Source organism: Thunnus thynnus, chromosome 20 (genome assembly GCF_963924715.1).
Source record: "Thunnus thynnus chromosome 20, fThuThy2.1, whole genome shotgun sequence".
Taxonomy (NCBI): domain Eukaryota; kingdom Metazoa; phylum Chordata; class Actinopteri; order Scombriformes; family Scombridae; genus Thunnus; species Thunnus thynnus.
Genome location: NC_089536.1, coordinates 8,317,100 through 8,337,238, shown reverse-complemented (window position 1 = coordinate 8,337,238; position 20,139 = coordinate 8,317,100). Strand labels below are relative to the sequence as shown.

At 41.3% G+C, this 20,139-nt stretch overlaps 1 protein-coding gene across 6 annotated transcripts in view; it reads left to right on the top strand.

The window, feature by feature from the left end:
- The window catches only part of sdk2b (sidekick cell adhesion molecule 2b), a 275,926-nt gene that overhangs the window by 11,213 nt on the left and 244,574 nt on the right, over positions 1–20,139 (top strand). The window lies entirely within an intron of this gene.

Here is a 20,139-nt window from a genome sequence, read left to right as displayed (position 1 = left end):
GGGAGGTGTTTTGTGGTAGTGTGTGTGTGTGTGGTTGTGTGCGCACAGATGAAATGTATGTGTATACTGTATCAGTGGGTGTGTGTGCTTGTGGATGTGTGTCTGTGTACAAGTGGTGGCCAATCTAAGCCTATTGGCCAGTAAGCAGTCCTTTAGCTATCATGACATGCCTGACATGCTGCCACACACTGGGCCCCTGAGGCTTTAACGATCTCCCTGCAGTGCTGGATGAACAAAAAGATGGGGGGGGGGGGAGACCCTGCAATTCTAGTTCATGGAGTTCATGAAGGGACATTAAATTGCAAAAGCCTAGAGCCATATATTTTCTGAATGAATATGAATTCAGCCTAAACTGCTCCTCTTTTCTGCATAGTTTGGTATCACTGGCATGATTCTCTCTTGAAGAAGCCGGATGACAAGCAAATCAATTTAATGGCTTAGATAGGGATAGTAGATGGCCTGATCGATTCTGACAATCACGCCATCTTTAACAGACATCTCATCAAAGGCCCATTCCCTTTTTTGCCATCCCATTACACATCCATCCAGCACTTGGATCTGCTGCCTATTTACCCATCCCATGCAGGAATAATGGGGCCTTCACCCCCAGTTGGATTAATCAGCCATAACCATATGCTACCGTGTGCAATTACACTGCAATTTTGACCAAGGGAAACAGCTGTTGCCATTTGAAAGGGTGGAATAAGATTGTAATTGCCTTAACTTTGATTTGTGGGGTGCTTTGATTTGACGAGAGAACACATTTTTATGCTTTACATAATAATGACGTGGAATGAAGAGAACTATTAGAACATGACTTTTTCTGCTTCCAGCTTCCAGATGCATTTGGAGGATAACCTTGCTGTTATGAGCCATTACTCACACATTATAGAAGAAATGACTGTGTTTATTCATTTCGGTTTGAATTTTATCTTTGGAGACTTATGTTTTACTTTCAGTCGTCTAGTGACATTTGAATATGTTTATGTGTGGTGGCGTCTTAGCATTTCGATACAGGAAGCTCTCCTTCTAATCCCTCAGGTAAGGCAGTCACATCAGACAGGATGTCTGCTGAAATCCTTTACACATGCAGCGTTCTATACCTTTTTATCTGCCAGAATTCTTGTTTATACATGCTTTTTATCAAGTGGCTGCATTTGCTGACAAAACCTACTTACTGTCCAAAACATAGGGTCTGTGATGCATCCCAGATCATGCACAGGAATCCTAGAATTATACTTATATATATAACTGTGTCTCTTGCAAGTGCATTGTTATTGTCACTTGCTGTTAAAGCAAGACCTTGTCTCAGGCTGTTGTCATGTTGAGGTGGAGTGTGCACAAACAACACAACTGATCTCAGACAGTGTGTACTTATTACAACATTACTCCAGTTGCAGAGATCTGCGTCTAGAGGAAACAGGCAGTTCACACATACGGACTGAAATGCTTGGACAGCAATACGCTGCTAGTCATTGTGAATGAGACCTTGCTTTGCAACCCGGCACCCCTTTGCTGAGCTAAACAGACTCAAAAGGTGCCCATCTACACTACAGAGGAAGGTGGAGAAAGGCTCAACTTTATGCAAATGTTCTCTTACGCAATGTGAGCATCAACCAGGAGAGAGCCAATTACCCTTGGTTTTATTTCTTTGGAAAGAGAAGCACAGTTGTTTACTACTCCACTCCACTGCATGAAAGAACTTTAAACAAAGTGGAGGAAAAACTGATCGTTGCGGTGCCTGGCTCCCCAGTTCTCTCTACAGCGTGACATTAACGAGCTACCGGGACTTTAAAAAGAATAGGGACGTGTGGAAACAGATCACCGGATCATGGATTATTAGAACGGCGGATATGTCAGAAAACAACAGTTCAGTCAGAGCAGAGTATGTAAATTACGTGCTCCACGCAACATACCCACAGAGCTTCAGATTAAAGAGAGGCTAGAGGCTACTTTTTACCTTGAACTCACCGTAATAATTACGATATGTCCAGTTGTCCTGTCTCTGACTCGTCTCCAAGGTATTCCGACTATGAACCCAGGATGAAAATTGCCATAGCACCTTGGACCGCTCACAACGAGGTCAAGACACGTCTCTTAACCACTTGACCTTGACAAACCCTCGTGATGGGCACGAGCTGACTGGAGGATTTTTCCCTCACAGGTCTGAAAAATGTGTCTGGGACAGGCAAATTATATAGTGATGTAGTCTCAGCTTTAGAAACATCCTTTGTTGAATAGATTTCTTTTTGCAAATCCCAGTGATAGTATTCACTGCTGGATAAACAGCAGATAGATTAAAGATGGGGAGCAGGAAGATGATATTTGAAGTGGAAACACATAGAAAATGAAATGAAATGCAGCATGACAGTAAAGTTGGAACTAGAATGTTAACCATAATGAAAGAGACTGGGCATCAGAGTCCAATATGTTAAATACTGTGAGGAGAATTCTGTATGGATCTCAATTTTGCGTACCCGTTTTTTGTACTTGTCAGTAGGGTAGACAGCACATGAGGCACCGTTTGAATTTTTTATATGTCTGACAATCGCGGGCTCTCTTTTCCAGAGCTTTTAAAGGAGGATATACTATGATGATACCCTTTCTCTGCAATTGTGACATATTATGTTTCTTTATGTTATTAGCTGAAGAATGAACTTTGAACTGATTGAGAGCTTCAAACAGGATAATGTAATGTGATTCCCTCTTAGAGCATCAACTGTGCAAGGCCAATATTTCCCTGTCTTTTAACAATGCAATAAATGACTGCTTCCTAGCACTTCTTTGAACGCTGTACTCATTTAAATTTCTGAAACATGCTCTTATTTTCCTTTTTTTTTGTCCTTGTTTGACGCTCAAGGGCCAGTCTCAAGAGATTTAAGGCATGGCTCCCTCAATCGGGAGCACGTCTGACATCTCTGAAAAAAAGAATATTCTCTGCTGGTATTTGAGCATTGATCATGGACGGCTATGATATTGCTTTTGAAGAGTTCCTTTTGACTCCTGCCAAGTACCATGTAAACACCAAGCGTTATTCAAATGTTTTTTTTTGTTAGCAGATGTACTTCAAAAATGTCGTCTTATGTGATGAAAGCAACACACATGGAGAGGGAGTGAGGCAGAAAGAAAAAGGAAGACGGTGATAGCGGTGTCACCAATTAACTGGAAGCTAATCAAAGGCTTCATTTGAAACTTTTGTCAGTGTCTGACAATTTTATCACCTGAAGAACGACAAGCTTCTTATTGCTTCCTCAGACAGCTGCTCTTCCATCATAACATTCAGTTCCCCTATTGGTATCTGCTGAGACACTTATGATCTGATATCACCTGCTAATTGAGATGCGTACTTTGATACTGAAAGGTGGAAGAACATTTCCCACTTTGGGAGAATGGCATACTTTCACAGCTCTTCTTTACACTTGAGCAGTTTCCCATATGTAGATTTGTTAGATTAACATTTTGATGATCATTTGCTTGGATGCATTTCACACATGACCAAGTCACTTAACACTCTTAACAGTCAAATTAATGGGAATGACCCGATGATAATGGAAGGTGACGGAGTGAGATGGATGTTTGGACACAGGGCTCTGACCCGCAGCATTACTTGCACTTGACCTCAACTCAGGCACACTAATAGGTAGCCTTGCTAGCACCTTGCACACATTCAGGAATGCAACATGCTCTCACAGACGCATTCAAATTTCTATCCCCTATGTGTGTTAGCAGACCTGCTGAGGTTTCAAAATACAGGAGGGTTTTTTTTGGCTGGGATGGGGACTTGTGGATAGTAAAGAAATAAGTAAATAAATAAAGAAATAACCACATTTGTTTATATTGTTTATATTGTTTTGTTTTATGTTATGATGATGTTATCAGTTTATCAGAGAAACCCTGCAGTTTAACACTGTGGTACAAAACACATATAAATTTATATTAAAATTTGTCATTCTATGAACATAATATTAATAAATGTGTCTATGGGTGCATTTGCTTCTGAGTTTATGTGTGTGTTGTTGTATGCTTATAAGTATGTGTGTGTATGAGTGAGTATGCATCAGTAGAGGCTGGTCCATAGAGGCAGAGGAGGTTGCTCAAGAGGGCAAGAGGCAAGAGGGAGACCAAAATGTAAAAAAGAGTAATTGGTTTAAGTACACCATTACTAAAACTCATTATCATTTATAAAATATATTTTCTCTCTTCTTTGGAAAAGATCCATTATTGAAATTCTGATTAAAATGCTTCAACAGCAACACCTGCAGGGCATGCAGGAGGGGAGAGGGCAATCTGTGTGAAGCGGTGAGAGGAGAGCAGAGGAGGACGGGCTCCTGCTGTCCTCCTCGGGGCGGGATCTCTTATATCAGTTTAATGTACTTCGTTTATTTCATGCTAATCTGTTATTTAAATAACGATCCAACAGATGTCCTCCCTAACCAATCAACAACCAGAATACAGTATTGACATTGCGCTGGTCCAATGAGGGTTTCCAGATTTCATCTTCAGTTCTCTACCACTGTATTGCACGTGAGTGTGACGAACTGGTGGTAAAGCGACAGATTCATATTTCATACAGTAGCATATTAGAAAATAAATTATAACGTGCAAATTGCAAGCCACTTTTAAACACATAACTAAAGAAAATACATTTTATTCAGGCCTTTCAACAGAGTCCAAACTTCCTTTTTTTCAGATTTACTTTCCCTTTTTTTAATTGAGCTGTAGATAGCTACTTGCGTTAGCTAACACAACACTTAGCTTATTGTAGCAGCCCTGAAGGACTGTAAAGGACTGTTAAACTAACAGTGAGAATGAATTTCAGCTGTCTGGGCTGGATTAACAGCAGGACTACGGTGGTGTTTGGCAGTCCAACATGCTGCTGCTCTAAAGTGAACTCCTCTCATCAACAACAGACAGTTAACAACATAACTTAAATGAAACAACTGGGAGAGTTAGCTTTTTTGCCATTGCTGCTTAATCAGCTGGTTAACTAGCAGTGGCAAAGTTCTGTTAAGAAACAAACAAGATGACCCACAGCCACAAATACAGCGTGACATTATGACATGAATACTTCATCTCCATGAAAGAAAGAAAGAAAATGTCAGATAATGTGAATCAATGTGCTTGTAGGTAGTTTGCCTGGACACTGAAGCTGTTGAAGCATTACAGTGAGCTGTCTGGACTCACATGGAAAGAGCCTGATTCATTTGGAATTTATCCAGTTTTTAATTAAGTGGTTGTTCAGTCACCTGTTGATGTTGTGTGATATGTGAACGAGCGTGCAGGAGGTCTGGCTGCTTGCTTGTAAGAATTTCTTCATTCTTGTTCATTTTTAAGCTGTGCTGTATGTTGAAAAATAAGGTTAAAGTAACTAGAATAACAACATTGTTAACACTGTCAGCTTTGTAGGCTACTTTTTGTACGTTGTGCATATAGATAAGAGTGTGTAAGTCCTGTATTTGATACATGCATTCATACTTTTTAATGTGAACCTACACTGTTAGATCTGTGAATGTTTTTAGTGTTCAGTCTTTCTAGTATTCAGCACCTGTATCAGATTATAAGCTTTGTAGTATTTTATATATTTTGTATACTAAGGAAATACATAGGAAACACATGTAAATCATCTGATATGTTGTTTACTCTTGATGAGAACATAAATCTGTTGTCACAATAGAATAATACTATAAATTTGAAGTTGACTTTGTTTAACTTTGATGGTAAAATTCACTGAATGGCATATATATATATAAAAAAAACCTGTTGCTATACTTCAACAGGTTATACCATGAATTATGGTCTTTTTTAACTTTGAGCAGCTGCCCGTCTAAATGTCTCTGCATTGCATTTGAACATAAGAACATAACATAACTTGAACATAAGAAAGTAGAGATAAGTAGCCAACTAGTGTCAAATAACATGACGGTTGGTGGGTTGGTTTTCCTCCTGTCTTCCCCAGTTTTTTTTGAGTCACCAGCCACCTGGTATGCATGTGTGACTTTCTTACTCCTCCAGGTTCTGTGCACTAGAAAGACTTATTGTAATTATGTGGCTGACTTGGCAGCTGTCAGTACCCTCTTAGATGGAGTCAGTCCAAGTCTGCTTAAATTTGCAGGTGCATTTGGATTTTTTAGGTGAGACGCTGTCATGCCCCTGACATTTTGACAACAGCTAAGTCAGCCTACCTGTGTAGAGAGCAGCTGCAAACACGCCCCTTGAATCAGATTGTGGGTTGCCAGATTGCAGTGACACATGGGTTGAAATTGTATGTCGTGTGTGGATTGTGTGTGTAGATTGTGTTACATATATAAAAGACATATGGATCTGTGAATGAGGATTATTCATAATAAAGTTTGAGGGCCGTGCAAATTACTATGAGTTTCCTGGGAGAAGCAAACAAAAAAAAACAGGAGGGTGCTGGGAGATGGCCTTGAAATACGGGAGAAACCCGGGAAAAACGGGAGTGTTGGCAGGTCTGGTATTAGTCACACAAAGATAATCACTCTCTCAGAGCTGAGCAGAACAGGCAGGAAGTGCTCCATCCATCTTGTTTTGTCAATAGTTACAATTTTAATTACACCTGAGTGCTGTCAGCCTGCCAAGCTGGGCGGGGAGTATCGATTCGTTCTGGATAATTGATTAATTGCTATGTTCAAGGGGGGCAGTTTCCCCCTTCACTCTCTGTCTTTTATTTTGCTGTACTCCTCAATTTCTCTTTCTGTATATTGTGTTTACTGAGTGTTAAGGTTTCACCTGCAGGCAGAGTAGTGTTGTGTGGAATAAGTGCCTGTAAAGAAGAGACACCATATTTTACTCTTCCAGGAGTGTGGCATATTAAGGAGAAAGAGGCCCATTGTTACTGTAGAGCAATAGGTAGTGATTGAGTACAGGGAAGTTAATGCAGTATATCACTGTTGCCATTATGTGACAGTTAAAGGGGGCAGGAGATTTGGAGGTACAGCCGCCAGAGACCTTTTACTCAAAACTGTAGCCTAAATATGTGTGGCTGTTTTTCAAGCAGCTCAACTGTCTAGTGGAATGGGCTCCTACCTTTTTTTTAATGCCATTTTAGAAGACAATATACACCGGTGATCAAAGAAGTGAGGACAGTCCATTGGATTGGCTAGCACTGCTACCTTCTCTAAATCTTCCTTCCTTCCCTGGCAGAAGGCTTTAAACCTCTCATAAAATGACAGGACTCCGGAGCTGCTGTGTATCACAGCCAAGCAGACTGCCTACCTCCCCAGCTTGAGTCTGCATGAAATGGGCCCACTTAAAAGGCTAATTTCACTATTGTCTGTTATTGAATCCTCAGAGAATTGGTAGGATTTTATAAAAATCTGAAACCGCAAACCATAATTGTTGTGGTTGATTGTTCTTTTACACCATAAAAGAGTAGAATTCAGTTTTGATAAACTACTTTTATAGCATTTTAAATGCTGTATATTTTAGTGTGTCACAACCTTTGTATACAATGTCATGACATTGGTAAAATGCATTTTTAAAAAGTGTTATGAAAGCTGTAAAAAGCTAAACACTCCAGTGACTTCAGTGACTGGCTACTATGGTATTTATTTGGTCCTATTGTAAACTGAAACTTGGGTCTTTTAAATATTTTTTCTCGGTGTGTGGGCTATGTTTGAATGAAGGAGTATTTTGAAAGTGTTTGTGTCTTGTGGCTTGTGGGGGATTTTTGTAGTTACAGTTGACATGATGACTAATGGAAAGACTTGGAGATGGGCAGGAACTAACAGACGGTCAACCAGTCACACTTCATTACTGAGTTTATATTGTGTGACACATTGCAAAAAATTACAAAGTCATAAACAAATATTACGATCGATCTAAATGTTGCCGCATCTCTTAGAGTCCTGACCAAAATTTAGGCGTTGAAAATCCGTAACCTTGACTCTCCTCTTATTTATCACCCGGTTCACTTTGGGTCGTCTCCAAACTGCTTGTTTTCAGAGATTCAGTTTATCTCCCTGTCAGAAATCCTAGCATGTATAGCTGAAAGAGAATCTCAGAGAGAAACGTGTTAAATGTCAGAAACAAGCGTGTTGATTCTCTGCATGATGTGCTTTCAGAAATCTCAGGTTTTGTAAAACACTTCTGACTTTATGAGCACAAAGTTGTTTCCACCGACGTTCAAATTTTAGATTTAGACTGGCTCAGCGCAAGCTACAGTTCTCCATAGACTCGTGTTCCAGAAACAGTTAGCGTAGCCCGATCACTTATGACATCATGCGGACGGTTTCCGAGAAATGATAGGAATAACATCGACTGTACAACGAAGACAGAAAAAGGTGACGTGTGCTTTGTCCTCGTTCACTCAGTGGTAGTAAAATACAGTAAGAGAAGAGGTGAAAAGGTTCTTTTCAGTGTGATGCCAACACAGAAGGAAAAGTTTCCTGTGTGGCCAATTACTTCCTCTTTCATTCCTTCTGGAAGCTGTAGAACACAACACAACCTACGCACAGGTTCGCTATTCCTGAGTCCCTCATGGTTCTTACTCACACACACACATACGCACACAGTCTTGTGCATAAACATACATCACCGCATGAAGAATGCCATTCTATGCCGTCGGGCTTATTCTTGTAAACACTATCTGAAAAAACAAACAAACAAACTAACACACACAAAGGGCAGAGTGCTGCATGCTTAAGACCCCTTCACATACGTATGTACACACACACACACACAAATACACACATTCCCTTCTATGGAATTGAGCACAGACAAGCGCACTGTTTCACTCCACATCTGTTTCTTTCTTCTCCTGTGGGAGCCAGGAAATGATTGTATGAGGATGTTTTAGTCTTTATAGACCACAAAAAAGGCACACACTTACTGGGGCAGAGAAAACTGAGAAACAGAGAAAAAGCTGTTCCTTTGAGTTGTCGGCAAAGCTGAGTGTGTGTAACTCAAGAGCTGCCTGATGTGACACTTACATTTGATAGTTTTTGTAAGCTTTAAGTGTACACTCTGAAATTTTGCGAAATAGAGGAGTTTTTTTTTTTTGCCATTTTATCTAGCAAAGAGGGTTCGTTACATAAATGTCCTACATAGAAAAGGTGCTGTCTTCTGAAATATCGCTGATATGTTTATATTTTATATATTTATTAGAATTTAATAATTCAGGATCCCCTCATATGAAAGAAATGACAAACTGTTATGTAAACATATTTCAGTTTAGTGCAGTATAATAAATATATAATTATAAGTATGAGATTTTATAAGAACCTGAAAGAGTCGTAGTTCAGCACATAACCACCCCCTCCCAGAAACCATGAGGTGTTTTTGCGCTTCATTTATATAAGGGAACATCTTCAATATAACATGTTAATTAGTGAAATTTAGAGGTGTTGGCAGATAGAGTTGATTACCTTTCAGACTGAGCTAGGCTAGCTGTTTTCCCCTGTTTCCAGTTCAGTCCTTCATATCAAACAAACAAATGAAAACAACTTCTGTCTTACATGGTCTTCCATTTTTCGAGTTTCAAATTCTGCCACTCTTATATTTGAACCAAACACCCAATGTGATACACAAATTAAAATGGCTTTTAGCTGCTGAAGTACACTGACTACTGTAAAACAACCTGCCAGCGTATCTTGTGAATGTGTTAGAGCCACTCTTAAGTGTTACTGAAACATAACAGCAGGGGTTCAGTGAAAACTGAAAATTTCACCTCTAAATTCTGTAACTGTGTGGTGGCATCGCTATTTTTTCACATCTGTGTTTCTCACATGCGGCTGTTCTCTGAGAAACCGTGCGAGGTAATGATCGGACAAGACGCGGCAAGTTGACCGCTCACCTTCCGATAAAACAGTTGTAGGTTGTGTTTGTCTGTCTCTGCTGGCATCCATGAACAATAAAGTCTTGCGACATCTCAAAGTGTGAGTCACAGTGTGGCATGACCCCACTCCATGAATCTCATGCTGTCTCTCAGCTGGTGTTGATTGAGAAAAACCCATAATGCCTGGGGTAATTGCTCCATCAAACCATGTCATATTTTCTATTTTTACATATGTCAGTACACAAAATACAACATATAATTTAAGACAGCTTTGGAGTTGGAATGCCTTGTTTCATTTTTGACAGAGAGCTGGGCTAACTGCTTACAGTCTTAAACCTTTTCATGTCAAGGACCCCTAAACTGACACAAATTAGACCCCAATTTGATAAGATTTTGTCCCAGGGTCCCCCATCTGACAAGATATTTGCTTTTAGATATTTTATTACAGAAAGTATATGAAACCCATGACCAAAATAGTCATACATTCTGTCATTGTGTTACTTATGGATTGAATTATAGTGAAAATAAATTATTCCCCTTTTTTGTTAGGGACCCCCTGGGACACCCTCAAGGCTTCTTTGGGGTCCCCGGGCCCCACTTTGAGAATCACTGTGCTAAGCTACCCTAACCACATCCCTGACCTACCAAGCTGAAATCAGTATTGATCTTCTCATCTCACTCTGGCTTAGACTGCAAACAAAATTGTCGGAGTGTTCCAAAAAGGACTTTGCAGGAGGCTGACCGCGCTGCTGTACTGAAGGTCTTTATTTTCTGAGCACAAATATTCCTTATCTCCTCTTTTTTTTTCATATATTGCTGCTGGCAACCTTTGTTCCGTCAACCAAAAGAGATAGGATACCATTTTGTTGTAGAATACTACCTCCTAACCTGAATATTTTCTGTTGAGCAATGATGCAGTCTCCTCATTGAGCATTCAGAGGGCCGTGTCCAGATTTAGATGCAGTGCTCTCTGGTCAGATAGTTCCTCACAACTGTCAGTCCTCGGTGTCTGCAGCTGCTGCCTTGCCCCTCAGGTGCAGACACACATAGGCCTTGATCTTTTGACCCACCGAGCTCTGTCAGATCCCCCAAAATAGACCCGCGCTCGTGATCCATCATGGCCATGAAGTCAGATGAGCTTGCTAAGCCGGAAGACACGTCACGTCAAAGGATATGGTGGATATCCGAGATCATGTACCAAATGACAAACACAAACAAGCTGTTCGATGTTGTACTAACAGAGCTCTTACGAGACTTCTCCGTTTCGCACCATTCTCTCCTTGACTGACTGACATTTTCTCCCTCTGTTATCAGTGGGAGAGGAGGCTTTGAAATTTGATTGACAGCTGTGATCAGAAACTACCTCTCTCATCAGTCTGTTATGGGAGGAGGCAGATGCGGGGGCGGCGCAGGGTTAATGCTGGTATCTAGCAGCTGGACTGACAGACCAGACAGACATGCTGTATTTGTCTCCGGCTGCTCCGAGAGACAATCTGTCGGACTGTGGCCAAATTCAGCCCTGACGTTCAGCCAGGGCTTGAGGGGCAGCTGTGAGAGCAGTGGGCTGTCAACTGCCCATTGCCTCTTCTGCAGGTACAGCCAGGCGAGAAGAAACAGATTTTTTTTTTTTTTTTTTTGCCTGAAGGCTCCAGTCTCTCTCATCCCTCTTTTTCTTGTTTTTTTAATGGAGGTTGGCGATTCCTCCTCTCTCACTCATTCTCTCTGTCTTTCTTGTTCTCCTTCTGCTCAGCTCAGTCTCTTTCTTTGCAACAAGCTTTGAGAGATTGAGGAGGGAAAGAGGGAAGATCAAAGAGAGCCCACACACTCTGCCCTCCAATATCATTAGGCTATCTCTGATGGCATTATTAGAGTATCTGCCGTGTGTGTGTGTGTGTTTGTTTGTATGATTTTTTTGTGTGTGTGTGTTTTTTTAATCCCTGCTTGAGTGATGGTGTATCTTTTATGCCTGTGTCTGTCTTGTGTGTGCTTGTGTATGAATGCCAGTACGTGCCTCGCCTTCCTCTGGCACGGGGCCCGATTCAGCCGTTGGGCCGCCCTGCCATCAGCCCTTCCATATTGAGCAAGACGTCCAAGCTCCCCTCCAGCGCCGTGCATGAGGGAGCTGCCCTCTGTTTGATGTCACTTCTGTTTTGCTCTGATCTTCCTCCACCAAAGCCTCCCATCAGCACAGTCATACACAGTAGCTGAGATAATGGAGGATCACTATGACGGAAAAACATCTGGAGCATGTAGGAGCAAAGGCCTCAAACCACCTGCTGAATCAAAGCTCACCTCTGCTGCCTTTTCTGCACCACTTAAAGGATAAGGCTGGCGCTATTTTATCTTTTAATTATCGATAAGAAATCTCATTAAAAGACCCAAACAAGCATTTTGTTGCATTTGTTTGACATATTCATTAATTGCAAGAGATAGCAAGCATAGTTTATTTGTCTTAGCCCATCAAACTAGCAGTGATGTATATAATGTCTGCCTAGGCTAACCCATGGACGCTAACTTGGGGGCTAACCTCCTTCCAGCAGTTGGGGAAACAACAGACGAGACTTTTCTTGATCTTGAGAAGCTGCAGCATTTATTAACTGACACACTGTAGTCTGTACTGTACATTTACCGCCAGATTGACAACTTACCGCTAACCTTTTCCTCCGCTGCGCTCGCATTCACCGTCACTTTTCTGCCGCTTGCACTTGCTCAACCACACCCTCGCTATGCACACACATTTCGCACTGCCCTATTTTTAAAGGAGCTATGCTATTAAGAGTTTCCAAGGCAACGACACAGAGGTTGACTTAGGTTTTGGAATAGCGCTGCCCAGACGCTCCCGAATGCTATTGATTTCCGAATGAATATGGATATAAATATGGTTATTTGTTGTTATTTTTGGCAACAAAAGAGATTTTTTGACCTGGTGGAGGTTCTCGTTGGCCTGGATGCTCGCCAGGCCCGCGCAGTTATTGGGAAAACACTGCATGTGAAATATTTCACATTTTCTTTGCCGTTAAAGAATCCAATTCTTTTTTTTTTCCTCTTTATCAAATGTATGCATTTGAAACTGACTGCTGCTGAAGATGTCATTTTGATATGACTGCAGGCGAAATGTATGCATTAAATTGAAAGGCACTGTGCACCAGCATTTTTAGGTGGCTTGTCCAAGTGAACATCTCGTGTGGTATGTGAAAAGTGTGATTGTTATACTCACACTACGTGTCATGTCATGGGCTCCCTTTCCACCGTTGCTCCCGTCTTGCTCGACGCTGAGCCCTCCCAGCAACGTGCTGAATCCTCACCTCCACCCACACACCTCAGCATGTCTTTCTGTTGGGTGGTGGAGGAAGAGAGTAAGTAGGGAGACGGACTAGAAACCGTATAACGCAAACATCAACAATAGATGTCAGTGGGGCCATTAGTCCACACCTAAATGTTTGAATTGCTACTGGAGGTCCATTTTGCAGGAAACGGAAGGTCCCTGCTGTGCGTTTTGTTGCCTTTCAATTCTTCATACATCGTCGGTTCTATTGCTCATTTGGCCTGCAGTGGGCCTTGGCTGAGGGAAGATGGAAATGTGAATTGTATACAGTTTTGCCTGTGTATGTGCGTGCACATGTCTGTAATGCACAGTTGCTGCAACTCTGCAAGTACCACATAACTGGACTGTGTGAGAGGGGGCGAGTAAGCATGCAAGATGGAGGGACTGAAAGATTGAGAGAGACAGGAGGAAGAGGGAGGGGGCAGGGAGACGGAGCCTGCACAGTTACTGAATCCATAAAGGATGAAAAGGGCCTTGGCAGGAGTCTTAAGGGGCTAATAAAATAAAGTTCTCTCAGATTAGTTAGCTAATAGAGCTGTAACATAGTGTTGCGTCTTAATGCTGAGGGGAACATGGCCTCCTGTGTGCTGACTGTGATGTGGTTGGAGTGATGAGGCAGGAGAAGGTGGGTGGGCGGATGGGCGTGGGGGGTTAGGCACTAACAGAGCACCTGCTGTGAGAAGCCCTCTGGGTCTGGTTATTCAGTCAGGGGTGAGCAAGCAGACAAGGAGAGGAGAGGGAGTCTACCTGGCATGAAATTACTCTTCCAGCAGCTTTAGTACTTACAGTACAAGATCAATGCACAGACTACAGTCGCTACATGTGTTTCTGTAAGCTCAAGGAAATTAGTGCTTTGCCTTTGGATATAAGGTTTGTGCTCTACTGTTGGGGCTCACATTTACTAGATGGCAAGGACGAGTACAAGTAATGGTTACAAAGACATCAAACACCATTTCTACAACAAGGATTTGACTAAGGGTTTGGTATATTGTTGCAGCTTCAAATCCCCAGGAGCAATTCTTAAAATTTGGAGAGTTAAGTGCAATCATCAGTAAATCATTAATTGATTGCTTTGCTATACTCTTGCAATTCAAATGAATGTGGCAGTAGGAGATAACAAAAGCCAACACGGCTGTAAGGTCGTCAACAAGAAACAAAAGGAACAAGTCTGCAGAAGGTCTGCCATGGGTTTTAAAACCATATCTGAGCCAACAGAAAAATTAACATGTGCGTTGACCTTTTAAGACTAAAAGCACCTCAGACAGAATAACCAGAAACAGCTGTCTCCAAGGCAAAGCTAAAGTGTAGAGGGACACTGTAATGATGATGAAATACATGCCAATTATACGAGGGGATGTGAGATGAGTATCTGGACGTGTCTTTTTCACTGGTATCTGACAAAGTCTCCATTATCTGTCCAAACTGAAGAAAAACTTGAAGGTCAGCATTCCTCTTTTAAACTTTATTCCAGAAAGCTGTGGTTAATTTGGGGCGTGGGTGCAGAAGTGTGGCTTTCTGCTGCGTTGAATCAGCAACCTTTTTTTTTTTTTTTTTCCAGATGACAGGACGTCCACTGCTTCTCTTTTGACGTCTTGTCTGCAAGGCAGGAGTGACCATGCCTCACCTTCTATCTCTCTCTGCCTCAGTGCTTATCAGAGTAAAGTATTGTGACGAGTGCAGGCTGTATAACCAGTGGAAATAAGGAGTGGGCTGGAATGCTGTGCATGTACTTGCAAGGCCATACAGTATATGAAACCTTTAAAAGGGAACTGGAATACTTGTTTTGTTGCGTGGCATTTATGTGTGTGCAGTCTGAAGGTGTACTTGTGTGGAAGACTGCAGCTCTCTGCGGGTGATGTCCTCAGAAACTAAGAGTAACTGTAGGAAGAAAAATACCGGTTTAAAGTGGCCTTGCTCTTGAGATGAGGGAAATAAGACTAGCAGGACAGAGAAAAACAGGGAGGAATATGATGTTCTCTCCAGAGACTCAAGTGGGGAGAAAAAAAGTGTAGAGACGAGCGAGGAGAAGAAAGTACTTTGTCTCTAATAACAGAGTGCAAGTAGCTTCCTCAGTGTTGTCATTATCACGGGAATAGTTAATGAGAGGCCTCTCAGTGGAGACTGATTGAGTGCGTCATCTTCATTCTCTTCTCACCCCCTACCTTACGGCTCCCTGCCCCCCTAGTCTGATCCCACTCTTTTCTGTTTCACATCTCATTCTCTCCAGATCCCCACTCTGACTTTCATTCTGAGAAACTCTCATCGCTCTGTGATGTCTTGCTAATGATTGTGTTCTTTTTTCAGCTTGTGTAAAATGGAGCTAGTTATCATCTGAGTGAAAGGGTGGATGTGTGCTTGTACGCTTGGCGGTGGGCTTGCGCAGCTTGGTTTGCACCGTGCAGTGTGAATGTGAACATGTCTTATGCATAGTAATGTGCATATTGTATGTGTGAGCATAGACTAGACTGTACAATACATCTTTGCACTTCTGAGGTTATGAGGACATGTACAAATCCCCTTACCAGTAACCATAAAAATTGCAAAAACGCACTTACTTTGTACATACATGGTGCACCATTAGGCACGTCCCTGACGCTGTCATTAGACCCTTCTTGAGTGTTTAATGTAGGCATCAAATATTGGCCTGTGGGCCACATCTGTCCCTTCAACAGAATTATTTGAACCCCAATTGAAACTATACATTTTCCCTCATTGCGATCTAAACTTTTAGGCATGTTTCACACATCTGTTGTAGAACCAAAAAAACAAACATAAATATGACCTTCATAAATCCTTCACTCATATTTACACTAGTATTAATGCACAGTTTTAAAAGAGGGTGCCATTTACCTGGAGTAGAGGTGCTGGCTTTGACTACCTTTCTTAACAGGTGACCCAATTAAACTATCAAACAGATGCAATTAAGTCTATGTATATTATGAGGACTGTAGATCTAAGCTGGGCTACTGTAAAAGTCTTTACTTTGGTTTGAAGGAATTGACCATTGTCCAAACAGTTTAATAAATCTATATTTAGAAAATTAAAAACAGCCTGGACAGGCCGGCATCTTCATTGCAACCACAAATCTACCTTGGCCTCTCAAGGAGCAAAGCTGAATATGGACTTTTAAAACCAGGTACTGTGCCTAATTATCCCTGGTTTTGTACGAGGGACAAGTACCTGAGAGGCACTTAAATGGTTGAGAACTCTTAGCTGAAACAGTAGCAGTTGTTTTATGTGTTGTGTAGGAACAGATGCGCACACACACACTCACACACACATGTGATTAGAGTGGAATAGCATCAGTTTCAGCTCCATGCTCAAATCAGTCTATAATCACTCTGCTTCAGGCCACTCCAAGTTTTCTATTTCCCACTTCCCAACCATTCGCCGCTCATAGTGAGAGGAAACCGGCTCTAGTTCTCTCCATAGAAAATATGAAAAATGCTGCCCTTACTTTGAATTACACAAAGCGAAATTTAGCAGTGGCATGATGACATAGAAAGTCGATGGAAAGACGTGAACGTAAGTGAGAACAGGCGTAGATTCGCCCCAGGCGGAGAAGACGCGTAAGGCTTGAGTTGAAAATGTTTCAACTAGAGCAAAACGAAATTTGTTGTTACCTCCACTTTCTTAATGAACAGAGGCAGTCACAAAAACAGAGGGCCTGGAGAAAAATAACAGAAACAACTGGAATTCCTAGTATTACCACCTGTGTATTACCACAAAAACAGATCCCCTTCCCTTTATTTGAGCAACGTCTGGCTAGAGTTGGCAAAATAAAATGCAACAGAGGCCAGGAGGATATGAAAAATATCATTCATCCTCCTCAACAATACAGCAGTATGTTATACTATATGATATGATACATAGATAAATAAAATATTTAAGAAAAAGTTGGACACTAAGTCACTAAATACATTACTGAGCTACAGACAAATATCAGGAGTTGCTCCGAGAATATTTAAAATATTATTTAAAAGTATCAACCTTTTATATTATATCAGAGAGTAATGTCACCCCACAGCCTCGCCCCCACCCTCAACACTCATCCTTTTTCCATTCCTATCACTTCTGTTCAGTGGGTTCATGCGTGCAGATGTCAATAAACTTGTGGTTGCGGTACTTTAGCATCTAGCTAGCTAGAAGTGGAGTGAGCCTAAACGGAGTTGCTTTTTTCTGAAGTGGTAGGCACTTTCAAATACAGTGTTTGAAACAGAGCTCAACAAATATCACCAAACACATAAGCTGCAACTTGGCTATCTGTCTGGCTAGCCACCAGTACGGTAGCTGACACCTCCTGCTAAAGGGTTGCTGACAGACATCGCAAGCAGCGCTGGCCAGGGAGATAGCCGGGGCACATTTATCACCCCGACCGGTGCTGGCAATGACTGTCAGGACTGTCAGAAGCCATGAGAGGACACAGGGTTGGTAACAGACCAGTTTCACCCAGCTGCTGCTAGCCATCCCTGCAGTGGGCAGCAGCTCCATTTTCTCCCGGTTCCGGCCGCACACAACAACTGCTGATGGCTGTTTTTCCTTCTAAATGTGTTTGTAGGGTTGTCAACTTCTATTAGCAGAAATACAGAACTGCTGCAGATGGATAGTGGTGGGGTTGTTTTGTTGAAACATGCTTTGTTTAGTAATAGTAACTCGGATTAGGGACGGATTAAACCTGACTAAACCCAAATATTCACCGGTGCTTACGAGTGTCTTTGGATTGCCTGCAGCTATCAACATCTCTGAAACTGCTCATTCTGCAGACAAACATGTCCAAATTTCAGATCAGTCATGCAAGTGCAACATACAAAAGAACCCAGAAAGCGCTAAAATCACTACTCCAAGCCCCAGACAAAAAGCCACATTAGTCAGCAATGCAGTGACAGTTCATTCAGAGCTTAGTACTTGAGCGTTTGCACTTTCACCACATTTTCAAATTGAAGCTCGGATAAAAGGACTTTTGCCATTTAATTCACATTTCTGGATAAACACTGGATATCTTTGGTTGTTGGCAACACTAAATGTGTGGCTTCACAGAGTACAAGTGACACAGTTTAAATATAATAACTGATCACTTTGAATCTTATTTCCGAAGTCTGTTGGGAAACGTTGAGGGGCATGCAGGAGGTTGAAACAGACAGTAAGTGGAAAACAATACACATTCACTCAAACTTTCCACAACATTCAGTGTTAAGTTGTACATTATTATTAATAATGATGACTGTTAAAGGAAAAATGTCATAGTTAAGTCACTCTTAATCTTATAGGAAACACTTGTCCTCTTATTGGTTTTAGTTTTGGAACATCCAAAGCCATTAAGACAAACAAAATGATTTTGTGTATGTATATATATAGATATGTCTATGTCAATATATATGTATATTAGGGCTGTCAAATTTAATGCAATTATTTAGATCAATTTTATATATAATGCGTTAAAATACATATATTAATACATATAATTTAATGATCTGTTTTTGTCACATTGAGGGCTAAGTAATGGGCTTGTGTTCAATGACATGTATTTGGAAAAAATGAAACAATTTATTGATTTCTGATGCCACCTATAGATATTTCTATTCAATGCTTTACTCACTGTGTTGGAATAATGTAATGTTTTTGAGTTAAAATATCTTCATTTGGGGGCTATTCCAAGCAAATATCGATATATGTGATTGTTTGCAATTAAATCAGCATATATACACTTCTGCCACCCCTAGGGATATCAGTTTTGGTTAATTTTGCTTTCGATAGACCGACACCCATTAACTAGTAACTAACTGGTAAATTTTGATGAAACATTGTGATATACCTTTCATTTGTGAGAGCTGTGGTCAGAGCTAGCTTGTCTGCCCTTTGACTTTTAGCTCATCCTTCTTCACCTCAGTGTTTTCAATGCGTTAAGTCACAGTAGCTCTCGATGGCGTAACATATTCGGCTTGAGGTACCGGACTAGCTCTTTCAATGCCTCGCCCTCTACCACACTGGTTGGCAGCATATCGGTAAACAAAGTAACACCTGCATTGTTATTACAGATAGACTGTAGGATTAACATGTTAGGCTAACAGTCCCCATCAGCTGTGTGACTTTATATCTGTACCGTGACTTCTTACAGAGCATGCAAACACCGTAAAAACACACGTCACCTGCCCAGCACGGTGCTGTTAAACCAGAGACACTGCAGATACACCTTATTTTTATACAATCTATCAGCTACACACAACACAGCACGGCTATGCTCACAATGCTAGCCATGCTAACTAGCTGCTAGCTGCCGTGCAGGCTGGTAAAATCCGTCACATCTCTTTGTATCTGGGGGTTGGTGCCCCCCGCTTCTGTCAGTAAATGTGTGTTTTTAAAACTTATTTCGGAGCCACGCTCACTTACAATCCTGCATAGTACCGAAATTTGGCACCAATTGATCATATGTGAATAATGTGAAGTAACGAGTTTAGAACACCCAAGCATGCAAATTAACCTATAGACCGACATGCGTAAACAGTCAAAAATATTCTCAGCAGTTCCCTAGCCACCCCTTAAAGTCTCCATGCCACCCTATTACCACCCCATGAATACTTCTCTAAATCTGCCCCCGCATGAAAACAATTCATAACTTCCCAAATTGTAATAATTAGAGGATGTAGCGTATGTATCCCAGAAACAGAAAGACACTCAGTCTCTCTTTTGAGACTCTGCATTCATTGTGCTGTTTCACTGTACTACAGCCCACAAAATGACAAATAAAATCCCCAAAACTCCTGAAATCTGTGTCAATGACATCTTTTCTGCATAATGAATTCACTGAGCAAGTGCATTCCCAAGACATCTTTTTTCTCCCTATATTTAGCTAATTCTTTATCTGAGAGAAAGAGAGAGATAGAGTCTTACTGTAGCGGATTACTTGACGCCTGATTTGAACCTCTTAAGCTGTTTTGTGCTGTTTAAAATGAAATTAATTGAGAGCATTTGTGTTCAGTAATATTAGCTGTATTAGTCTTAATTTACCCCTTCTGGTTTA